Consider the following 12,149-nt stretch of genomic DNA (forward strand, 5'->3'; position numbering starts at 1 on the left):
TTCTTTTTAAAAACACAGAACAACAAGTGCAGTCTGATTCACAAACAAATTACTCTTTTGAACGGCTTCCTTTTAGTGAATCAATAGCCCAACCAGTGTGCTTCGATTCATGAACAAATGACTCTTTTAAACCAGTTATTTTTAATGAATCAAAAAACATGCAGCATAAGTGTAGTTAGATTCATGAACAAATTATTCCTATTAGCTAATCCTTCTTGAATAATTCAAAAAGACTGTAAATGTTCAATTACGTTTTGTTATCAGGTATTTATAATGAAATCAAGTTTCAAAAATAAACCACCATGAGAATATTCACTGGAGCGAAAAATGTGACAACTAGCAACCTCTACATGTGAAAAACAAGTAACAGGTATACATAAATGCATAAGTTTTACTCCATTGTTTAGACATACATCCATCTTAAGTAAAAAATAGACTCTCGTGTTATCACTTGGGTTTTCAGAGTTCAGTATTATATGCACAAAAACATCATGATTCATTAAAAAGGACTCCAAATGGTTCCTTCCCCACCCAAACCAAAGGGAATATTCTCAACTATTTCCCCAGAAATTAGACATAACAGCATGGTGTAATAAGGCAAAGCTGGTTGACCAACATGTCTCAGTGTAGACTGAGGCTCCGTAGATTGTGATTCAGCTTGTCAGCCAAAAACTGTCAATAAATTACCATGCCTGGGAAAACGGAGACTCCTGCTTATTATAAGCTAAATAACATCTCTTTTTGTAGCACCCATCATCTGTTAAGGGATTTGAGGTTCTGATCTTGGAGAAAATACTCCTTTGTCCGATTATTGGCTACGACATTACATAAAAAAAAGAGTTTTTTGCAAACAATGTGGTGCATGTAGACCGTTGTTGATTTAGTCTGGGGTAAAATGAGTCACAGAAAACTGGAAGAGGAGGTTTTGTGCTTTGCACATAAGCTAAACATTCAGTAAAGTTATATTTGTTTTCATTTTGTCCGTTATTAAATGGAGCTTAGAGAGTTAATTTAATCTTAAATCAGCATTTACCGAAAACAAACATAATCCAACTCCAAGACGGATTCAGCGTCTTACATAAAACACATGGCTGGATTTGAACATTTATACGCATTGATGTTAATTGTTGAACCTGGATGGCTGCGCACGTAAGAAGCGGGAATGTGAGGAAAGGTTTTAGGCTAGCAAGGTCGTGCATAACAGAGACACACCTCACAGCTGTTGGTTGGAGCCCAGGATACACTCACAAACACAGACCTGGAACCTGATCTAGAGATTGAGGAATTCCTGAAGTTTTGGGTGGGACAGACAAATCCAACACAAGCACCTCCAGACCCCTTGCCGGGAAGTTAAGAGGAAAAAAACAGCCGTATATATGAGAGAGTGGGGTCATTCGGTGCCTTTCCATAGTTTGTGCTCTATGGGGACCACATCAAAGCAGTACAGTATGTGTGTTTAGGCGGGCGGGTGGATATTTGTGTCTTTTGCAATAAGGAGAAGTGCAGTATGAAGTACAGAGGTACATTTCTTACTGTAGAAACGACAAAAATTAATGTGGTTGAACTAATGGACAAATGAGTCATATATTCATACCTATTAATGTATGTACACCGAACCATTTGTTAAGAAATTTTCTTATTGTTTAGCTAAGCATTCCTTCAGAAAACAAACACTATAATTTTGGGCAAAGCATTTCTACATGTTTTGAAATCAGTCATGCTTTTTGTAGTGCAGAATTTGATGTGAAAAAAAAAAAAAAAATCAAGAATCAAATTTGAGCAATATCTTATTTTTGTTTTTTAAGGGTGTACAATGAAATTGCAGTGTAACTTGCATAAAAGTAACAAAAACTAGCATATTATTTTGGGACGATGACCCCATGGGACATGGTTAAAAAAAAAGCATAGGCACATGTCCAAAAAAAAGTGGGTTGTGGGTTTGGATCGACACCATTCACCACTAACAACAGATAATGGGATGATAATGGCTGCAAAACATGTTATTTTGGACATTACCATGCTTTTTGTTTTTATACTTTATTTCAAGCAACACATTTTTTAATGGTTTGAATTTTAGTTTCAGTTGAATTTTTTAGTTAACTATATAATAACTCTGGTAAATATCATGGTACATTAATTTCACTACCATTGTATTACCATTTAATGCCATCAGCGTACTATAGTATTGTTGCAGTACTCAAATAAAAGGACTCAACTTCAGTTCAAATATTTGTACCCCCCATAACCATAACTGACTGATCATTTCATGTCTTAAAGTGTCTTCTGGACAGGAGCGAGACAGTTATCAGCAGTAGCTCAGTACCGAAGAGCAGAAAGGAAAAGGTCTTGTTGGTGATGTCGTCTTTCCCTTCCACAATTTCTCCACAAACTACCAGTCTATATTACCCCACTCTCTCACCACTAATAACAGCTTATGGGCTGCTAAAATGTGCCACATGTCCATTTATCTTACCCACTGACAGGTATTACATTAAATATGGGTTGCCACTGCCACTGTATATGTCTTAGTTTATGTAAAAATGGGTCAGCGTAAATTTAAAGACTTTAAATGTATGTTTTCATTCATTTTTGCAACAGCCAAACCTATGTAATCAGCTGTAAAGTTCATCATGCAGGTAAAGTGTCAATATTTTGTTGCTCAATCCTTATTGTGATATTATTATTATTAATATTAATAATTAATAATTATTATTAACGTGTGTAAAGATTTTATTCATAGAAGTATGTTTTAGTGTTTTCTTTGTATGCTTATTGCATATAAGCTCTACTCGTTAACTTAGTGACAGTTTATTAATTAATTATTTTAAAGTTAATAAATTATTAAATTAAATAAATTAAAATGTTAAGACTGGGTTTTTATACATACAGTAGATTAGTGCAAACAAACATAATTGCTAATAAAATATGTTAATATAGGAATAAGTAAGTTCTGATTGCATTTAATTATATGTAAAAAAACAAAACAAAAAAAAAACAATCACTGCAGTCTGTAATGAATTATTTTCAAAGTCTGACACAGGCCTGATATGCTGATATTTTCAGTCTGTCAAATCCACAACTCGCTGATGTCACAGACCAGAAGCAAATCTTTTAAAAAGTGCAGCATCTGTTATAATACTACTTTCTTACAAGTCAAAGGTTCATTTGTTATGACCCATGGTTAAAAATACGAGCTCATTGTCTGGACACGTTGCTCAGTGGGGAGTGTGAATGGCTTTGACATTGTTCTTCTAAAAGCTAACTATAGGAGGCCATTAAAATGCTCTGTTAATGGGTCACTGTGGAGCTGTAGTGTTACCTGCTATGCCACACGTTCCTTTCGTCACAGATCACATTTTCACGCATCTACTAAAACCAGTGTTACCTGATATAAAGAAGATCCTGCACTTTTCACCTGTTTGCCTCATTCACTCGCCACAACACCCGTTACTGATTCTACTGCTGGTAAGTCTCTGACTCACTGCTTGTTTATGTTTTTCTGTGGGACTTAAAACTGAAGTGTATACTTTTTTGGATGTTAAACAACTCTATCCTATCTTAAAATGCAGAGACAAGTATAAGTAAGCCATTTGTAGGCAGATTTCCCTCACTGTGGCTCTGAAAGACATTATTAAGCAGCCCAGCACGGCAACACTGGCTCAACCAATAGTGTGAGTTTTGGGGCAGGGCTATCCGTTTGTTCAACCAATGGTAGTTGAGGCGTGTTTAGAAACTTGTTTGAAAACAGTAGATGGTTCTGTAGTTTTGTTTGGTGGCACTAGTGGCAGACAAAGCACAACTTCAGCTTTAACAATGCTCAAGAAAATCTTCAAAATCACTCAAGCTGGCAAGCGGAAAGTGGTTTAAAAAGCCAAATACTGCTGAGGCTGTATTTTCAGATGACTCATGTGTAAATTGTAAAACCAAAATGAAAAGTCACTGCAATAAACAGTATTTGTATTGTGTTTTTAAAGATGAATTTTAAGTGAGCGTTACAGTAAATGACGGCAAAGTTGATCTAAATGAAGAAATGAGCATGCAGAGTTAAATATCCAATATTGACCCATACTGATTTGTAATTTATAGGTTGTAAAAAACTATTTTTACTGATTGAGGGTTTTACATGAGTCAGCCTGGTTCAAAAAAGATCCCAGTTTTGACAAATTAATTCTTACAATTGTCTTATGTAAAGGCATTTAAAGTTTCCAGTCAAGCTTCTTTTCTCCAAATTTGCCACACCATTTTGCAAAACTCAAAATATTTAACATCTATCTGTGTTACATTATTTGTACAATTTTTCCAGTAACCATCAAGTGCATCTGAAGGACAACTCCATAAATGATTCATAACTTGTGCTCGAAACCTGGTTTACATTAATACTGTTTTTGAAGAATAAGAAGGGAATATTTCCATACAATTATGCTATAATTTCTCATGCCAAAAGCTACTAAGTGAGGAACATTGAGAGCATTGGAAGAATCTTTATTTTCATTGCAGACGTTCAGATCACATGCCAGCCTGCTTGCCCTTAAGACGCGCAGTTCAAAGAGCGCTTCATACTTCATACCATAAAGACTACCCTTGAACAAGCAAACCAAACACTAGATTCATGATACAACAAACGTTAAAGTGGTGTTAAATCAACAGTAGGGTCGCATTTCCTGAGCTGTGGTTTAATAAAACAGACCTCCCAGTTTGAACGATGAAATGCGGTTTTGTACCAAAGAGCATGTGGTGTTCACTGTCCACATTATCACACTCCAATCATAATATAAATGCAATCATAACATAAATATATGACAACTTGGAGGTTACTGGTGCAAAACTCAAATTTTCTACTTTAATTTTTGGGCTTTTTGCCTTTATATCGTTAAGACAGTTTAGACAGATGTAAAAGAACTGGAATGGGAATAACATGATGCAGGTCAAATTCAGACCCACAACCACTTTCTGTGCACAAACCACTATGTCACAGCTCCAACTAAAACTACTGCATATTTTTTTTACATAAGCCCATACACACTTCCACTGCTAGCATTAGCATGACTCTTGAAGAGCGTGGGGTGTGTCACACACACTCACACAGTCATTGCTAATTGTTGCTATAGTTGACCAGGAGACAGGAAGTCTGTAATTTACTTACTGTCTGAATAAACTCTTCGAAAGGCTTGGGAAAAACAACAAAACACTTTATCGTCATTACACAGGCCATTTGTTAGCACGTTTCACAGCCCAATCTTGGATGCAATGTAACCAAAATGACTAAAACACCACTGTTGTCATGATGTCTCCCCATCTGCAATGTAACAAGTCAATGTCAGACGAACATTTGCAGTTTCACTGCCCTGATATTATGCTCTCTCACTGTAATCTTCTAAGGATTATATTCTATTTAAACCATTCAGCCGTTCCCAGAGGAACATTTTACTGCTTTAAAGTTTGCACTTTCAGTATTTAGGTCATGAACTCAGCAAGTTTTAAATCAGCATGAAATGAAAATTCACTCTATCTCTTTTCTAAATGCATGTTATAAATCTTCTTGTATACAATTTGTTTTGGCCTCAAATTTGAATCAAAATCTCAACCAGATCTACCAACACCGTTCTCCCCGTTGACGTATGTTGAATATCCAATCAATTTGTCCACTTAAACGCCACCCAGTTCTTACATTCAACCTCAAGCTTGCATTTACATCTACCTCCATCCAATCAACAACTGATGGATAGACCCAAGTCTCCAATCCTATATTTCTTGCAATCATCCATTTCACTCGGATGTATGCCACAATATGAAAGAAAAACTGCCGTTACTTCCATTTTTTTCACAACAAAGCAATAATTCATATTTTAAAATGCCATGCAAGCGTGTTAGTTTGACTGAAATTGTACCAATCCAGTTTTTAAAGTCAAACTAACACACCTAGGATATGCGATTGTAGCTTAGCTTCATCCAACGATACATGGCTTTCAGTGGCGGCTGCTGGTCTTTCAAAGAGGTGAAGCTCATTTTCGGCCTATATCATAAAAATTGTCCATTTATTTATACGTAAATTCTGCCCTACCTTCGTTTTCAAGAAAATGCTCTGTGACCCTGTCGTACCAACTAGGCGTCTTTTCCAGTGATGCTAGCCTAGCCTACTGTATGAATGAATGAATGAACAAACAATCTAAAAAAAAAAAGATATTAAACTCGACGGAGGAAATGTGGGAATTAGGTTAAACTGAAACAAGGAATGTGGTGTAGGCCTATAATTGGGTTGTCACAATACCATAAAAATGTCTTACGATACTATACCAGCTTAATTTATAATTCAATTCTACAAAATGAATCAAAATTTCATAAATAAATAGATGTAAGTGAAAACAGACAATATTATTCTCTGAATACTTAATTAATTTGAATGAATGACTGGTTATTGTTATCCATGAAATTATCTAAACAAAACTAATCTTAGCACTGAATAATGCACAGAAGCTACATGAAGTGACATTTAGATGTGGCATTTATTCATTTAGGCTGTATTTATAATTGCATAAATAATGTTATGAGATTAATGTTTTAAATACTAAATTCTGAATATAGAAATATGTTGGAAAATAATGTAATATGCCTACTTTTAGACGGGAAACTTAAAAACGGCCAGCAGGTGGCAGAAGTTCGTGATTGAATCACTGAGTCATTCAAATGATTCTTTCAAAACGGCTGAATCCTTCAGGAGCGAATCAAATGACTGTTTTTATGAGTGGCTCAGTGAATCAGTGATTCGCCCAAATCAACGTGGATTTGGATTCGAACACAAACGAAACAAAAACAGCACTCTTGCTCGTGTCGTATTGCCTAAGTGTCAGGAGCATTTTTTGCTCGCATATCTTAATTATTTTTTTTAATTTTAATTTTAATTTTTATAGTACAAAATCGCTGTCGATCAAAAGGAGATGCAGTCTTTCGACAGACCCTCCAATCATCACGCAGAAGATCGGAGTCCAGGCACGCCCACTCCTCCATTCACCCCCAGAGACGCTGAGCGTCCGGGGGCGGGACATAATCGCAGCATTTATCCAATGACTGTCTAGTTTCAAAGCACTGAAAAAAACTGTTTAAAGCAGCGCCATTGAAGTAAATGGACGCTAGGCTTCAACAGAGAAATACACTGACGCTACGGGAATGTATGAGAAGGAAATCGAGTCCGACCTGCTGTATGTAGCTGATTCTGAACGAACTCGTCTTCGAGATGAACGTGTTCTAATGCATTTTTAGTCAATAAAATGTTAACACAATAGTACATATTTGACCATTATTTTTTTGACATTATAGGGGAAGCCGAGCTTCCCTTGCAGTCTTAAAGAAATCCCCACTGATGGCTTTACTGTTGCGCGCAAACTACTTTGAAAGACATAAAACGTGTATTTAATCTTTCCAATATTTGACTATGCATTGCATCATATACATACGGAGCTCAACAATACAAAGCTTGATTACATACTTACTAAATTACATACATACTAAACTACCATTCTCAGATGTTTCTTTTAAACCTCCTTAGAACAGACACAGTTGAGACAATAAAGTAAGACTACAAAGCTATAAAATGAATGTGGCTAGTATAGATCTAGCATCTTGTTTTAAAATCATTTGCCAAGAAATGTTCAAATTAAGACCTCTGACTTTTGGTTGCAGACAAACCTAAAAACTGTTTGAGACACCTCGACCGAATGGAGATTGAATGGAGACATTGTTTCTCTTATTGCTGTCTAGGAGAAACACTTAAGGTATTAAAGGGATCGTTCACCCAAAAATTATTTATTCATCCTCAAGCCATCCTAGGTGTATATGACTTTCTTCTTCCAGGCAAATACAATCAGAGTTATATTAAAAATGTCTTGGCTCTTCCAAGGTTCATAATGGCAGTGAATGGCTGTTGAGAATTTGAAGGCCAAAAAAGTGCATCCATCCATCATAAAAAGGGCTCTACATGGCTCCAGAGGGTTAATAAAGGCCTTGTGAAGTGAATCAATGTGTTTGTGTAAGAAAAATATCCATATGTACAACTTTAAAAACCGTAATCTGTAGCTTTCGCTAACAGTCATACACATGTTCACAAGAGAGTGGGGTTCCAGTGGATGACTTAGATGGATGCACTTTATTTTGCTTCAAAATCTCAACAGCCTCAACAGCCAAAATCTCAACACTGCCATTAAAAAGCTTGGAAGAGCCAGGACATTCTTTAATAATATAACTCCGACTGTATTCCTCTGAAAGAAGAAAGTAATTTACACTTAGGATGGCTTGAGGGTGAATAAACCATGGGGTAATTTTCATTTTTGTGTGAACTATCCCTTTAAGATCTCATTTGCGATTTTTCTTTCTTATGTGGAGAGAGAAAGTGAATGTGTGAGGGAGAGTCTTCAAGCGTATGTTTCTCAATGGTACACTGCCAGAAAAATGGCTCCCTGACCACTTGGTCTGGCAAGCGGCCCTGAGGTCTGGAATCTGATGACTGCGCTCGACTAGACCTCACTGGTTTCTCTACAGTTCTGCAGATCCCACTCGTTCAGCATCAATATTAACCCCGCTTTCCAGCTCTCATTCACCCAAACACTCTTTACAGAATCAGAATTTGATCTTCTCTTTTTATTAGCTAGACATTCAGATCCAAATCATGTCCAACAGGCTAATCTAATAGCCAAATGTGGTGACTCAGTTTCTCAATGTTAACACACCTCACAGGGTTTACCATACAAAGAGTCTAATATAATATAATTTATATATAATATAAAACCAGACCAGAGTAAGAGGAAGGAAGTGTGTTAAAGCAGGTTTCACCAGTGAAACACCTTAGATCTTTAGTTTGCAACATTTTGGACTTTAGTATGTTTACACATGCAGTTATAATGGAGCTACATTGTTTTTGTGCTTGGTTGAGCTAGTCTTCACATCTGTCCAAGTATACACGACAAAATGAGTAACTGAATATTTGAAGCATCACCATGAGCAAAAACAATGAGGCCAGCTGTAGTCTATTTAACATGTAAAATGCTGAACAACACCAAGCTGAAGTCGCATTGTTTGTCTGACTTCACTAAAAAAGACTAATACAATTTAAGTAAAACTATACTAGCAAGCCGATCGTACCCTAGGAACAGATCTGCTCTATTGGTTAAAGTCACAAGAGGTCAGGGAAATGAACATGTTCTCCAATGATCCAAAGTGCTGGCCCAACACGACCTTCTCATTCCCTCAAATGTGGGAATGTGGTTTTCTATTGAAGCACGCCAACCTCCTAAGCCTTCCTCCACCTCATCTTCCGCCGCTGAATAAACTCATCTTGAATAAATTCATTTTCACTTTGACTGCACTATGAGGAGGCCGGACAGTGGCAAGAAGTCAGTCCAGAACACAGCATCCGGCACCCAGTGGATCTAAAGTAGCTTTTCTCAGTGTGTTGGTGGTCCTGGTTAGTCACGATGAGATTTTATTTTCCTGAATAAGTAGATTTTGTTTGCTTTCCCACATAAAGAGCAGGTCAAACCATTTTGTGCTGGTGTTTTCTGCCCAATCTTCTGTCCAAGATCCAGAGCTCTTTGTTAATTTGGTTAATAAGTTTTGGCTTTCAAGATGAGAAAGAAATTTTTATTATGTGTATAACTATAGATTTGTCACATTAAAACATTTCTTGAAAATGGTAAGTTTTCAAATGCACATGAAACCAACATGAATACAAAGCGTATATTTCTAAGAACTGTTTTCCTTTTTCTTTTCTTTTTTTTTTACCATGGACAATCTTATACATCACTGACCCAATGCATCTTGTGGCGTTTACTTGGTATCTTTTATTATGAAACTATATACAACAAAGGGACCATGCACAAGCTGACAGTGCAAGGCCTTTAGTTTGAAAATCCTGTACACCAAGACAACATGCCTCCACTACCCCTACGCACTGACCTTGACCCTATCATTATACTGACGCCTTACATAGCAGATGACTTGGTGATTCTTGGCTGTCAACAAGCCACTCCATTCAGCTGACTTCGTCATGCTCGGATAACAACACAAAATTGCTACAAGATCTAGCAAGTTTCTATCAAGATTCCAGAAACCAACTGAATAGTCACACTTATTTAAGAAAGACAGGTACGGTTTTGGTAAGAATTCAGACTTTGTTTGAGAAAGATAATCAGCATCCCTTGTTTATCTCAGTTCTGAGCCAGGGATCTTAAGGAACCCCATAAATGTAACGACAGCTGCACCACAGGACTCATGCGCTGTCTTTAAATTAGGGTTGAAGGGAGTGTTTTAGAGAAAAATGTGCTAACAAAGTTTGGGGACCATAACTTTCACATGGTAATTTAGCACGGTTTGCCATAGGAATGCAACTAATGCTTCCAGAGATCACACCATGGATATTTGCAGTTAAATTATTGCAGTGTATTACATTTCCAACCAAAACTGGGGTCATGTGTGTATTTAGGTATGGAAAAATTTAAATGTGCGAACATAAATGCATAATACTCATGGTAGAGTCAAGGAACATCATAATACCGAGTCATTTCACTACAAAACTATACTGAAAAAACACCTTGAGATGTATCCATGGGTTAAACTGGGTGAGACGATCTAAAAGGATGCTCTATCACATTTGACTACAAAAAATAAATAAATAAATGAAAATGAAATAAATAAAAATAGATTTTATTGCCAATTTGTTTGCTAATCCATTCCATTTTTTAAAATTTATAATTTTTTTGTTTATTCAGCACTCTGATTAGCAATTGCATTCACTAAGAACATACTGTTATTAAAATTCCACTGCCAATATTAAAATTCTATAATATTATTTTGTCTACATAAACTACAAACAAGACACTAAAACAAGACATTTAAATGCTAAAATTTGAATTTAGAATTCACAATATAATAATGTACAATTAACTTTAGCCCCTTTCACACACCAGTAAATTGCCGTAAAATTACCAGAATGACTTTACCGGTAAATTCAAAAATGCACTGTTCACACATTGGTTTCAAATTACCGGTAAATTCTGTGACATCATTAACCGGAAATGACCTCTAAAAGGCTGCGCCTCTGGTGTTGTGTTTGTAAACATGGAGGGGTACACGTGGTCAGTGTTTTTGTTCATGTTTTCATTTTTGTGTCAAACATTCACATTCATGCAGCACTTTTGGCCCAGAAACATCGCATTACACGACTTCAAACTGAACTACACAGCAAGAAGTAAATGCATCATCTGCGTCAGAATGTTATGATTGGCCCAAAGCGGTTGAAGTTTGAATTTCAACGACTCTGGATTGGCCAGGAGTAGACATCTTACGTCAGAGCATTCTGAACTCGTACGTGCTCATTCCGGTAATTTTCATTCTGCATTCACACACAGCAGAATTCTGGCAATTTACTGGTAATGTTACAACGTCTGATACTGGTAAATTGCCAGAACGAATTTACTGGAATTTTTAAAAATGGCCTTTTCCCACATGATCTCTTTACGGCAATTTACCGGCAATTTTCCAGTAAAGTCTGTATGTGTGAAAGGGGCTTTTGTTACTACATTATTAGGGATTTTAAAATTAACATTGAAAGGTAGATGATGGCTCTATATTATTTAATTTCACTTCTTAGTTAGTTTAGTTTTTTTGTTTGTTTTGTGTCTATTTTAGGGTTCCCCACCCCCATTTAATCCCTGGATGTACAGTATAATGTTTTGCGTTTATTTACAGCCACAAAAGACAGTGACTAAGAGACAAAAACAAGACAATCACAGGCCACAAGGGACAGTAACTCGAGTAGGAAAAATGCTCCCGGAGCTTCAACAAGGCCTGGCTGTGTCTGTAGTCTGTATTAAAATCCCCTGTGAACACAGCCAGGTGATTGGAGGATGACGAACCCGGCTAATGCTGAGTGATGTGGATGAAGGTAAGACGCTGTGCACGGTGTCTAGAGGATCGAATGTGCACACACACTCATGCAAATGTACTTTCACGTACACACTCATTCAATGGGATTTAGACTGGAGTCCTCCCTCCCTCCTTTTCTACTCTAATCGCAGTGTTGTGGTTTTCTCGCTGTGGCTCTGTGGTTGTTTTCTCCTCCCTCTCAGGAAACTCTCTGTCTCTCTCTCTCTTCGATGTGT

This window comes from Onychostoma macrolepis, chromosome 25, assembly GCF_012432095.1.
Source record: "Onychostoma macrolepis isolate SWU-2019 chromosome 25, ASM1243209v1, whole genome shotgun sequence".
NCBI classification, from domain to species: Eukaryota; Metazoa; Chordata; class Actinopteri; order Cypriniformes; family Cyprinidae; genus Onychostoma; species Onychostoma macrolepis.